The sequence below is a fragment of the Pipra filicauda genome, unplaced genomic scaffold (genome assembly GCF_003945595.2).
Source record: "Pipra filicauda isolate LSUMZ 115617 unplaced genomic scaffold, ASM394559v2 scaffold660_size177658_pilon, whole genome shotgun sequence".
Classification (NCBI taxonomy): Eukaryota; Metazoa; Chordata; class Aves; order Passeriformes; family Pipridae; genus Pipra; species Pipra filicauda.
Window position 1 is genome coordinate 129,751 of NW_024104821.1, and position 14,414 is coordinate 144,164.

The following is a 14,414-nucleotide window of genomic DNA, read 5'->3' on the forward strand; positions in this document are numbered from 1 at the left end:
CCAAATTAGCTCTTTCATATATTTCATTACTGTTTTTGTCCAGTTGAATGAAAGCAGTTAAAAGTTGTTTTCCTTAATAAGTTGGTCATCACATTATTAATACAATAGTAATATGGTCCCCATTCAGACATGATTTTCAAACGTACTTCAAGGTCTGCTTGGATTTTCCAAAACACCTAGCTGGATGAAGTTTCTAATAACTGGCAATGTCAGGGAGCATAAGTCAGCATCTGTAAGTGCTTAGGTACCATTGAAATTGGAGGTTTCAAAGTTTGATTTAAATAACTTGCCTGCAGCACTGGACTCCTTGTCAGTGTCTTCCCATTTCCAAGCAAATGCATTCAAGTCCAAGGGGTAAAACTGCCATTATTTGGACCACCTGGCAGGATAAGTCCTTCCTGGTCTCTGAGCTCTACAGCCTTGTCGTGCCATGTTGCTTTTGAGACCTTGACTTTACAGCCTGAAAAAATGTCCTAGAACAGTAGGCTTTGTTCGCATGTGGAGGAGGGTGGGTGTGCTGGTTTGGTTGATCTATTTTACCCCCTCATTTTAAAAAAATCATGATCTAAACCTGCCAAATCCAGTTGCAAGTTGCCCAGATGCCAACTAGGAGACACTTGTGGACTTCCTTTGCCCCCAGTCCTTCCTTTCCCTGGGTGGATGGTTGGCTAAGTTTAAGCAGATTTTCATGAGCATAGTAAATGCCAGGAAATTCTGGTGCGGGTTATTTAAAATCTTCCACTTTCAAAGTTTCATATCCTTCTTCCAGGACGTGAAGGTGGTACTGCAGATATCTGCAAGTCTAATAGAGATACTGGAGCTTAACAACTTGCTGATTTTTCCGTGGATATGTTGGTTGCCATTGGGGTTTCTGTTTGTTTTTGAATCTGAAATCAATTATCTGTCATGGGAAATGTTTTCTTGGATGAGCAACATTTGGAAAATGTGTTTTAAAAATGAGAAAATGAAGGTATTAATAAAGGGAGTTTGGGGCATCATATTAAACAGTGTCACCATACTGCCTTTAGGTAGTACATGGATGACTGCCTTAGCCATTATTTCAGAACATCCTTGAACACTAATTTTTACACAACTACATGTTTATGATAATGTATTCCAAGCTTTGAAAAGGTTCCAACATTACTTTCTTTTAAAATTACACTTAATTAAAGTGTGCATCTGCACTGTTGTCTTCTCTTGTTTTTGTCTCCCTTTCAATTAGAGTGAAAGAAATGCTGAAATATTGTTGTGGTGGACTTGAAATTCCTCAACCAGAACATACCAGAGGTTTCAGAACAGAAACTCCTTTTGTCCTGAGCCATGACAGAATACTTATCTGTTGTCTAAATGTATCCCTGGGGACAGCCTTCACACATAAACAATTTTTCCTCACTAGAAACAGAAATTTACCTTGCAATTCCTGCTCTCTGTGCCCTCCTACCAGGTCCCCTGTCCCAACCACTGCTGGTAATGCAAGTCTGAGGGGGATTGCACCCCTCTCAGACATTATCCAATATCTTTCAGCCCCCAAATGAGCCAGCAACTGACTGTTCCATGTTAATCACATATTATAAAAAGCCACAAAATAAAATGGCTAAGGAAAATGCATGTGTTTTTTCTTACCTCTGGTTTATTCGTTCTCCAAACACACTTTTCCTCCAGGTGATATATGTGGTTTAAGCTTAGAAAATTTTTTTATTCACTTTGGGAAACTACAGGGCATAAACTGTATGACTTCAGAATCAATGATCTGAGAGATCTTTTCCAACCTAAATGATTCTGTGATTCTTTGACTCTAGTCCTGTCTGGTTTTTTAGTAGATATTTTTTTTTGTGTGTCATGCTGTGGTAAGAAGCAGTGAGATGGAATACTGAAATGCCTGTTCAGATGGCCTGGCTTTCAATGTAAAAGCATCAGGTGAAGCTTGTTGAACTCATACCCTCTCTTACCTGAGGTCATTGTGTTGATTGTTTCAAGCTTCTGGTCAGCTTTGATGTGAGCTCCAATATTTCTATGATCTCAGCCTAGGGATAAGCTGGTGGCCCCGGACACAGCAGTGGTTAAACATGAATATAAACAAAGTGGAGATTTGCTATGTGCCAGACAAGGTCACTTTCAAGTGTACCCACAAACTCATGGAAAATTGATATCTTTGGTTTAGTGCAAATATGTAGTGGTACCAAAAGAAACAGTATTCCAGGCAAAATAACATGTAATGCTTATCAGCTCATGTACCTTGACTCTGTGATTCCAGTCTGTGGAACACATCAGACAGTAACTCTGTAAATACTGGTGGAAGGATTTGAATGTATTGTCAGCTTATTTCTTACAGATTAAAGAGTTTCTGCACTACTTGTGTCAGCCCTTCATTTTCATTTGTTTTTCCTCGAGTGAGTCACTGAACTCAGCTTTATGGGATATTAGATCATGTATCAAATGCATGTGTATAACGGGATAGACACATTTCTCTTTTTTTTGTCCTTGTGGGTATTTATTTTGAAGGAAGTTATGTATAAACTATCAGCAGTCCTTAAATGACTGAAGCATTCAGCTGCTGTGTTTTGGGGAGCAGATGGCTTGTCTGCAACTACTGAAGGATGGTATCCTATATTTCATATTTTCAAGCCAAGGGAAAGGGAAAATGTGAGCTTGCATAAAAGATGCTGTCATGGAAGGGATTGCTTAAACATTCCTAAGTATTGTCATCACTGAATTATATCAAATTGGGTGCATAAGAGGCAGTATGGGAAGCTTCTCGGTGAGTGCAGAGGAAGGAGGAAGGATTTTTATAAAGACATGGAGATGTATAAACCAAATTAGTAGTCAGCTTGAACACTCAGCCCCGTTCCTTGGCCTAAGCCTTGCCTGAACATAGAGGCATAACCTAGGGAGAGAAGCTTGATTTACTTCTCTTTGTGTGCTGTGTAACACATTCTAGAACTGCTTTGATGTTTAGCAATTGGGTTTATTTTACAGCATTTTGGTTAAGTTTCACAAAGTCATGGAGACTCCCTTTGGGGAATCTTACCATAATGCAGATGAAGAGTAAACCTGAAAGGTGGGCTCAAGCTGAAACCTGCCGAGGCCGCTTCCCTGTGTATCCACCACAGCAAAAAAGACTTTTTTTTGGGAGCAATTCTTCTAAATGATAATGAAAAGCTATGAAGCTGCCAATGCAACCCCTAAAAATCAAGACAGTTTTGAAATGGTAATGTGTTCACTGTAACAGGTAATGGGAACATTACATCTGGTCTTCTTCAGGATGAATCACACACTTTTCCTGTTTTCTAATTCTGCAGAGACTTGGCACCTCTGTGTGATGAAATCCATATACTGGCTGTGGTTACAGGGCTGAGCAAAACAGAGAGCAGATGAAGAGATACAGGTCAGTATGTGCATCTATAGCTGTTTGCCAAGATGACACGGATCCAGAGGAATGTTTGAATATCATCCAGAAATTGTCATTCCTAAATATACATCCACTGAGATGACCCTAGAGAATATACACCTGGTTTTTACTTAACCAATTGCAGAAGAGATACCAGCTCAAGGGACCTGAGACACTGGAAAATTTTCAGACAGGTCAGTGCTGCTAAAATATCCTGGAATTTGGGGTACAATGGGCTGTAGTTTTAATTCTGTTAAAAAAAAAATACTCTATCCTAAAAAAGAGAACAGAAAATGTACAAAATTACTTCAGCTTTAGCAGTCTGATAAACAGGCTACTTCTTGTTTATTTTTCCATTTGGTTGGTTTTGGTTTTATCTTACATAAGCAATAGATAAATTTTTGAAGTGATTTCTGCAATAACATTCCTTGCAACTACTGGGCCCTTTATCTAGAAGATGATGCTCACAGAGAGAATCTCTGGTTCCCGAGATTAACAGTGCAAGGTTTTGTCCTCTGTAATGACTGACTTTATACTGAGAGGAGATACAACTGTGTGTACTATGCAAAAGTGTTTCTACTCAGGTCTCTGGGAATATTCTACTTTCTAGGACCTATTATGGTAAAAAAATTGATGTTTAGTTTCAATTTTGCCTTTCTTAGGATTGCCGTTATTTCTAGCTGTTGCTCTTTTACTGTCTTAACTTGTTATTCCTCTGCTAGCTGTTTATTTCTAACAGATGCTTGTAGCCAGTTAACATATGTCCCCTTAGTCATATGTGCAGCTAAACTGCACACATAACAGTTACTCCTTTCCATTTTTTTCGCCAGCTGAACCCCCTTTTCAGCTACTTAACATTTTCTTTGGTTTCTCATGGTTTCTAATTTGTCTACATTTCTGGAGTGCTGACTGAAGTATCCTGGGAGTGGCAATTTGGTTTAAAAAAAAGCAAAAAAAAAAGCAAAAAGCCCACAATCTTTTTTTAATTAAAGATATTTATTATTTTCAGTGATGTAGTTTGTTGGGCCTCATTGTTCTGGAAGGCTGCATAACAAAATGAGAGGCGGTGCTCTATGGAGCTATTGCTTCTGAGAGGAACTTCAAAAAGGAAAAAAGCCCAAAACCAACAGTTTGCTCTGCAGACAGAATAGCCACTGACAAAATTGCCTTGGCACCTGGTGGCGTTCAACCAGTGCCATACCTCTCTGCTCAGTTTTTTTACCATCCCTTCCACAGTCTGCGCTAAATGATTTTTCCCTTAATTATTTCATAATTGTAGATATACTTGGGTTTCACTCCACAGTTTCAGCGTGGCTTTGTTTTGTGTCAGGAGTCTCCACTAATTTCAAGGTTTACAGTACCTGGCAGCTTCTTGTCAAAGTCAGCTGTCCATGGATGCTGCTGTGCTTGTGGTGCTGTGTGTGCTGGGGCGGACAGACTGTTTCCATATTGAATCTGCACGTAGCAGTACAAAGCAAGCTCTGATCTCGTGCCTGGAGATTTCCTTGGAAAGCACAAAGAAGATGTGGCATGCTGCAAGCACGGGAAGAGCAGCCACCTTGTCCCAGCGAGACCTGGAGCATTATGAGGACTCCTCTTACAGATGGAGATCGGGGAAGTCAGCTGCCCTTTTGAGACAGCAACAACACAAACAAGAGCTACTTCACTAACCAGCTGATGTCCATCCCGTGGCACTGAAGGCAGCCAGCTTGATGCCTTGGTGGTCTGCTGAGATGGAGCAGTCGGTGGGCCTGCAGTTCTTTGTGTGATTCTGGAAATGCTGCAAGCAGGCGCAGCTGGGTGACCCTCACTGAGGGCTGCGAAGGATATTTGTGCAAAGGGGGCAGTCAAGCTGAAGCCACGCAGGATTGAGTTCAATGTCTTCCTCTGATGGCTCTGTTCACATGTGAAAATGGTAACATGAAGATTTGAGGAAGAACGGACCACAGATGAAAGCAACAATCAATCTTACAGGATCTTTGAAAGAAGGTATAAATAAGTATCCCACGTAGCAGAAAACTCTTACCTAGGTAAGATGCTTTCCAAGAACAAGTGAGAGATGATTTCTTCCATCACTGACATCAGTTACACATATGTGGATAAGCATCACAGTGAGCAGCAGCCCTTCTGCAGTCCACAAGGCCACTGGAGAAAGAAAACTCTTGGGTGACACTTCCAAGCAGTCAGTTAGGTTTTGTTCTCCAGACATACGTAAACAAAGGTCTGTGATGCCTCAAAGGTAGGAATTGTTCACAGTCCATGTATAACATACTTCTGCAAGAGTTTGAAGATTGCTATTGAGTAGGTCTTGTTACCTGTAATTATTTTGTCTGAGGCAGGCACCCAAGTAGCATTGCTATTTCAGCATTAAGTTGAGTAAGGCATGGGAGAATTTTGAGAAGCAAAGCTACAATTTTCTCCAGCATTTTTCTGCCTCCCCTCGTTGCATGTCTGGTAGAAGTAAACAAGATCAGATATATTTATATTGAAAACAGTTCTGGCAAATTTGGAATCTCTCAACTGCAGATGCTGGAGGTAGACACGATGCTTCGCATTTCTGGTTTACTGCATATTCAGGGCTCTATCTGCCTGCGGTTCTAGTGCTGTTTTGTCTCTCAGATCATTAGCTTCATTTTGTTCAGCCTTCAGCAATGTGGCTCCCAGATGTGTTTTCCGGTATTTCATTTATAACTGTGAGGAATCTACAGCATCCAGTCACCCCTGTGTCTGTCTTTTTTTTTTTTCTTGGCATTGAAGTGCTTTGAACAGGACATTCCTATTAACATCAACAGTCAAAAAATGAAATAAAACTAAAAAACCCTGTCAGGTTTTCATTCTCACCAGGAAGATCTTAAAGGTAGAACTTTAACACAGGCTTTTGTAGAAATATTTGCTGGTAGATCTTTGGGGTTTTTTTCTCACTACTGCATTATAAGAGTTTTTATCTGACATCTTACATCCATATGTAGTGTGCCTTTTTCAGTCTTCAGCTTTGTGAGTATTGGTATCAGTGTTGTAGCTGTGATAGTTTGGGGATGTAAATGGTTTCTTTTTATTATACCAACTTTAAAAGTTCAGAGAAAAAATGAGCTGGGGAAAGGCTTATATGCCTGAAAGCTTGTCTGCTTTCTCCAGGTATATGGACTTGAAAGATATTATCTCCCTTACAAATCTTGCCTTCCTTTGTAAGCATGTGGTTGGATGATTATTTTCAACTATTGCTTGGATAAATGGTTTCTAAAGAATTTGGGCACACAAAATAGCTCTTGCTAAATTTTCTAAAGACAGTTTCTTAAAAGAAGTGATTTTCTCTCTGAGTTTATTTCTCAGATGCAGAAATGCTTTTTGCCAAATATATTTCTAGGTCACTTTTTAAAGCAGAGGGAATGATTTGTTCTTACAAATTTTCATATGCATAGCAAAAAATGTAGGCACTTCTTTTTGTCTAAGTCATTTTGAAAAGGTGTCACTATGTCTGACTTCAAAGTGCCTGATAAACATAGATCAGAAAGGCAATAAATTTGAAATATTAAATCATACATCTCAGAACACTGGGGAAAATTAAAAAGGGAGGCTGACTAAAAGATCAGAAAAACAGCTCATACAGAACTGTGGGAGTTTGAGTTACTTTCTTTTTTAAACTGATTTTGTTTCACAGAGTCTTCCTATACCTCCTGCTGCAATGAGAAAATAACTTCAGCACACTTTGCTTTTGCAGGCTTTGCATTTGCAAATTTACCAGCTGAATCCTGAAGGAGGTTCATGAACTTTGCAGCAAGCAGCTAGCCTGATCTTGCCTGTGCATAGTTTTAATTGCAGTATCTTACAATTGGTTTGAACTTGAAAGAGTAGAATATACCATCTCTTCCAAAAGTATTACTGTTATTGATAACTGCTTATTTTCCATATCACAGTATTTGAATCCTGATTATGCTTCAGCATCTCCATCTTTTGGGACAGTGTGCTTTTCATTTTAATACAGTGCTTTAGGGAGAAGTGCTGCATGTAGATGTTCTGGGTATTTACCTGTGTTTTATTGCACTGACTGCAGAGTCCAGGATGGAACAAAGAAAGGTCCTATCCAGTCTTCTCAATACATATATTTCTATCAAATCCCAGACTATCCATCATCTTCCTAATGTTAATGATTCCAGGCTTTACAAACTTGCTTGACAGGAGAAGCTCTGCCTCTTGGCTAAACTTGCCTCTATCCTGCAATGCCCTTGCTGAGATAGTTAGTCCTCCTCTTTCTTAGGAAGCCCAACATTTCCTTTGTTCTTGGCTGCCATTGGACAAAAAACTTTCTCCAAGCTCCCTGCCATGTCTCACATTCTCTCTCTTTGAACTGAAATGGTTGTCAAGATGCTGTCAAGCATAAGACCAGGTTATATTTAACTTTTTGCTTTTCAAAAGGGTGTTTTTTCTGTTTTACACTTGAGTTTACCATTGCATTTCTGATTTTCTTGACCTCTCAGTCAAGAAATGACATCTTGGCTTGTATCAGCAATAGTGTGGCCAGCAGACTATGGCAGTGATTGTCCCTCTGTACTTGGCACTGGTGAGGCTGCACCTTGAATCCTGTGTTCAGTTTTGGGCCCATCACTACGACAAAGACTTTGAGGTGCTGGAGTGTGTCCAAAGAAGGGCAACAGAACTGGTGAATTCTGGAGCACAAGTCTTATGAGGGGCAACCAAGGGAGATGTGGTTGTTTAGCCTGAAGAAAAGGAGGCTCAGGGAGATCTTATTGCTCTCTACAACTGCTTGAAAGGAGGGTGTAGCCAGATGGGGGTCAGGCTCTTCTCCTGGATAACAAGTGGCAGGACCAGAGGAAAGGGCCTCAAGTTGAGTTAGGGGGTGTTTAGGTTGGATTTTAGGAGCAGATTTCTTCACCCAAGGGATGATCAGGCCTTGGAGTAGGCTGCCCAGAGAAGTGATGGAATCCCCATCTCTGGAAATGTTCAAATGGCGTGTGGATATGACACTTGGGGACAAGGTTTAGTGGTGAACACAGTCATGCTGGAATTGGACTCAGTTATCATAGAGGTCTTTTCCGACCTTAATGATTTTATGATTCTATGATTAGTCTGCTTGAGCCTGGACCAAACCCTAAATAACCAAATCACCTGTCAGTGCTGGCTTGTTCTTTCCCCACCTTTTTACAGATGTCACATATTTATTAAGCAGTGCACCATTTCAGTGGTCATGTTGATGTCTGCTGCATAGAGAATTCACTGCTTAATCCTATCCTTTGTTTTCTAGCCTCTTTCTGATCTAGCAGCAATTCTCTGCCTTCCTCGCCGTAAATATGGTGCCTTGAAAAGACATTTCAGGTTTACTCTCCAATGCTTGCCAGGACAGGACCCCAGTCACCTTCAGGAGGATAACCTCTTAGGCCCACCAGTAAGTTGATCAATACGAACTGTTGTCTTCAGAAAGGCTGGAAATCCAATTATTGGAGTTACAGACTTGCCCAGCAGTCAGCTGAAAAACATGTACAAAAACTTGCAAAAACAAAAAAAGCTGACAAAATTTCAGTTGTTAATTAAAAAACAATTCTGCACTAAGTATTGTGTTTCCCTAGGAAATACTGAACCCTAATTCTGAAGCTTTTAATAATTTAAAAGTCTGGGATATTCCATGGCAGAGCCTCATGGCGTTTCCAGTTTTAAAGCCTTAAGTCATTATTCTGCCATATGGGTGATGTTAACCAGACTACTGAATCTTTGAGGCAACATAACAGCCACTCTGGAATAAAGTATTTTCATTCTTATTTTGTTTATGTTTTGTGTGTGTGAAAAGACTGAACTGTAGTGGGAAAGGAAAAGGAGAGAGGGTTTTGTGTTTGGTTTTCTCTTACCAGCTTCTAGTTAAGCTTTCAAGTGTTGTTAATATCTAATGTACTCTCCAAGGCCTTCTGTGCATTATAATCTCTAATCATCTGTGCTAAAGTTTTCACAGAAGTGCTAAAACCATTTTACCACCACTTCCCTGGCAAGACTGTTCAGAGAGCCTTTCAAAGAATGAAACTTTTCATGAACTACAAATCCAAAGACATTTGTGAGGCCTTTAAAAAACTTGGCATTTAAATGACTGTGTGAAGTCCAAGAGTAATTTTTGCATCTGCAGTATATAAAATCAGTCCTCTAGCTCCTTGTAAATATCAGAACAGAAAGAGGACTGTGAAATTCAATTGTCTGTTTCGTAATTAGTAGAAGAAAGTAGATGGATATGAAGGGCTATTAAACAGTTTTACAAAGGAGTAAAGGTCTCCACATTTACGTTTTTTCCTCCAGAATTGTATACAAAATTGAAAATTGACCTCTGTTACTAAAAATTTGTATGTTTGTGGATATTATTAATTATTTTTCTAAATAAAGATATTCACTCTACAATAAAAACTATTTTAGTTTAGGACTTCATGTCGAACAAGTAGTTTTTTACCCATTTTCTAGACCAAAATTTTCAAGTTCACAAAATTTTCAAGGAGAAAAGTGGAGGACAAGAAGGTATGAACTTTGCCAAAGTGAAATGGTATAAAATTGAAATTTCACGGATTTTTTTTTCCCCATTTTCTTGTGAGGAAGACTAGTACAATCTGACCTTAAAGAAGAAACACAAGCCTACATTTTTTGGGGGGGCCTTAGTTTTGTTTTCTGTTTTTTTGTTTGTTGTTTTTTGTTTGTTGTTTTTTTGTTTGTTTTTAAGTCTTTTTAGAACTGGCTTTAATTATCAGATTAGATCTTGATCTGGAGCTTTTGGTGTTTTTCAACTCATTCCCTTTCCCTCACCCTTTTTTTAAAAAATGAAAAATAGAGATGGAATCCATTTCTGCTTTCACTTGACTGTGACAGAAATCTGACTAGAGTAACTCTACCCAGTGGAAATGGTCATATATTGGACTAGAACTAAGGCCTAACTGTTTTTATTAGACAGGTATATGGCATGGGAAGAATGCATGCAAACAAAGTCCAGCACAAAGCTGTCACTCCAGATTTGGGTGGAGCAAACATACCTTTACCCTAGTGAATTTAGAAAAATATCAAAAAAGCCTTTGCTTTTCAAATCCCATGAATATCTCTCGATCTATGACACTGTGTAAATGCTACAAAAATCTAACTCTTGACATTTGATTGATACCAGATAAGAGGCCTGTGTCCCTTCTTTACCAAGGTTTTTGTGGGAATCAGACAGATTGGTCTCAATCAATGCAGGCAGTGAAGTCAATGCTAAAACAACAGTAAGTCCCCAGGGGAAGAGGGAAGTTGCTGAATGCTTATGAATTAGTTTTGGGGTCTGGACTTGGCAGGTGTGAATAGTTTGACAGTTAATGGCTTTGGGAATTCATTCTAAGAGTGTTTCTAAATCTTATGCTGTATTCACATGCTGTGACAATAAATCATTACATATTTATATGTAACACCTGTTGTGTGCGCACAGTACTTTTTTTCTTCTAACACTGCAGGTATGGGGAACACTTGTGTGGTTATGCTCTGCACTTTACTGAGGGGAGAAGAGGAGTTCAGTGAATTTGCTCTTGCACAGGAATCTGAGGCAGAACAGGAAGCTGAGCCCAGTTCCTACATCGCAATTTGGTGGTGCGCTTCTCTGTAGATTTTTTCCATGCCATGAGCCTACATCTGGCATTAGTCTGAAAATTTGAATGTTGCAGTAGTGCAAGGTAAGATCATTGAGAAAAGAATATTTTTTGCCTGCACCTTGTTTGATGGATGTAGCTTCACAACTCTCAGACTGCCATATAGGTGTCAACAGACAGCTTGATGTGCATCAATTTAGAGACCTGCACACCTGCTTACTTGACAGCTGCCTCAGAGATTCAGTGAGTCTTGGCAGTTTTACTTTGCTATTCTTCCACAGATAAGAAGTGTGAGATATGCCACCATACGAATCTGACAGTAAAGAATAAAGCAGCCTCCTTCCTTGGCAGTGAAATGTGAGCAATTGTGTTAATTTAAAGACATTATAATCCCTTGCTGTTAATTTTGTTTTGGAAGAAAGTTATGAAAGATCCTGTATTTCCTAGAGTCCATATGACAGATTTCCAGAGAAGAAAGTTATCCACGGCAGACAATAATTCAGATATTGATATAAATTTTTAATCTGTCTTGCTCTTTGCAAGCTTCTGTCTGAGAAAGTTTGTGAAACCTAACAAGTTTTCAGAAGAGCAACAGCCCTGGAGGCAGCTCTTATTCCTATGAATAACATGGCAGGATAGTAATAATTCTTTCAAACTAGAGTTGAGTACTTCAGACCAGTGGCATTAACCTCCAAAGGGTGAATGACGACAGGTGTTTTCTCAGTTCCCGTTCCCCATCTCCACCGCAGCCGTTTCTTCTCTGAAACACCATATTAGAGAAGTCAGCTGTAAACATGTCATGAGCATATCATAACACCACATTACATCATTATATGTAACATGTCAGAGCATATGCACATCTCATTGTACCATACAAGGATCTCATGAGACCCACTAGTGGCTTTACCTTGCTAGTTTCTCTTGTTTCTACGGATTTTTTAAGCAATCTGAAATAATACATCACTTATGTGAAATATATGTGTGGAATACATGTATGAAGTACTTTGGATTTTTCTTAAGTCCACATCTTTGACTGGCTGTGGCATTTTTAGTTTTCTACTGGGACATATTTCCATGGGGAGAAGCACCTGTTGGGCCCTAGGGGTGAACCAGGAATGAGCGTAACCTGTGGGCAAAGCACCTTTGCTTGCAAGGGCAAAGACATTTCTAACTACTGTATGTCCACAAAACTGAAGACTTTGAGCTCCTGTGTTATGTTTTTGTATTTATCTAAAGTAATGGCTACGTGATCTTTCTCAAGAAGATGTGAGCATGGTCTGTCTTTGCTCTGAGCTGAGTAGAAGCCATATAGCAAACTAGCATGGCACCAGGCCTAAACTAATATGCCCAGCTTCTCAGCTGAGCTTTATTAGCTTGGGCTTGGTGCCCTGCTAACCACAGCTGAGGGTTTCTTGTCAGCTTGGGACTACAAGCAGAACAAGCTCAAGTCTCTCTGCAGGTAGTGCTGTAGGGTTTTTATGCTTATGAATAGTGCCAGAGTTAGAAATTTGAATGTTTCTACTTTCTGTTCTCAAAACAAGCCACAAGGTGAGTTACGTGTCTTTCCAATTACAGCCCCTCTGTCTGCAAGCCCAGAGTGTTTTTCAGTCTTCGTAATCTTTGTGTTACTGGTAGAAAGTAATCCTTTGTGCCACTGAGTATTCTTTTCCTTCGGAATACTTTTGTAGTTGAGAAGACGGGGATTTTTCTATCTCATTAAAAAAAACCAACCAAACAAAAAAAAGCAAAAAAAAAAGCAAGACAACTGTAGGAGATTAACAAGGAGTAGCTGAGGAAAGACTTGGAATTTCATGTCGAAGAAATAGATGTTTCTTGGAAACGTTTTCAAATTATTTAATCTAGGTTTCTGATCTGGAAACTGGCTTTCTTCTAAGATCAGCTTGTTGGGAATTTTCCTGGTGAAAACATATTGCTGGAAAATCCTATCTGTTAAAATCAAACCCAGCATTTAGTAAAAGATGTTATGTCTTTGGCATAATGGTCCTTCTCTGGCTTATGCTTCAATCCAATCTGAATGAAGCTGGGTGGAAAACTTCAGCAATGGGGAACCCTGGCCTACTGTGAGGAGGTTATCCCACCTTCTGGAGGAGGTCTTCTTTTTTTATCATCTTTATGCTATTTGGTTTTGTAATTATCATCTGTCTGTAGGCGATAGATTCATGGCACTTGAGAGTAAGGGGGTATGCTGCCTGCTGAAGAATTAGCTTAAGTGGGTTCTCTTCTCTCCTCTTTAACTTTCCACCTTTTATTTTCACACTTGAACACCTGCCACTGTTGAGATGAGTGTTTAGCTCCTACTGACAAATTCGAGTTTTACAAACTGGGCATTTTTTTTCACAGCAGAATTTGAGGTGAGTGCTCAGCAGTTCTTTCTTCCCATTCAGAACTGCTCAACTGTTATGACTAATTTTCCTAACACTGAACAATGTGGAGGTATTGAAAGAATAGCCAGTTATGCTATTTTTTTCAGGTTTTAGCTAGAAGTAGATAGAAGAAGAGCATGGGAAAATAGAAATCAGTTAACAAAAATGTTCTCACATCAAAGGCTCTATTTTCATTTGTTTCTCTGTTTTTCCTTTGCAGAGATTTGATTAATGTACTATCAAGGAATGCAAATTTTTTACTTTACATAAACTGCTATCAGTTTACAGACACCTCTGCAATTGCAAAAAAGAGTCTCCAAAATGCATTGACCTTATCACTAAGGGGATATTCAGAGAATTTTTTTCTAGCTCACAAAAAAAGCAGACAAAATTCATGTTTTCTACTTCTCGGTAAAGTCATGGAGCCCCATAGGTTTGCTTGGGGCAGAATCCAATCCTGAATCTGGAGATACGGTTTGAACTGTATGACAGCTGGACATCATTGCACACCAGATTAGTGAGAGAGGGGAACTGAGAATTTTGGATGCTGTCCAATACCTCTGTGTTGGTGACCTCCACGCTATTTTGGAGGAAATATTCCTATGACATATTGGAGGGTAGTGCAACCAACCTCCCTTGTCCTTAGTAGAATGGTAGCTATTTCCCAGAATAAGACAAGTTTGTCTTTGAGCAAATGCATGTTGCTTACTACTGGGAATGTCATTTGGCTTGCATATTGTTCATTTTTTTGTGCTGGTAGCCAGGGCTTCATGCCACTGGAATAGGATGGCATCATGTTTTCTGCTCATGAAGATGGTATAAGGATTTTGCAATGAACATCCCTGAAGTTCCTAACACCTCATTTTCATAATCCTATAGAGAAAATGATGAATGTGTTTTATTGTTCATCCTTCAGGTGAAGAGAGATATGGGCCCACATACCAGTGGGGGAAAAGCTTATCACAAGAGATGAGAAAATGGTTCCTCTATCTCTAAAGCAATGAAAATGTGTCTTGTTACACTGCAAGGTTATATTTTCCAGGAAAA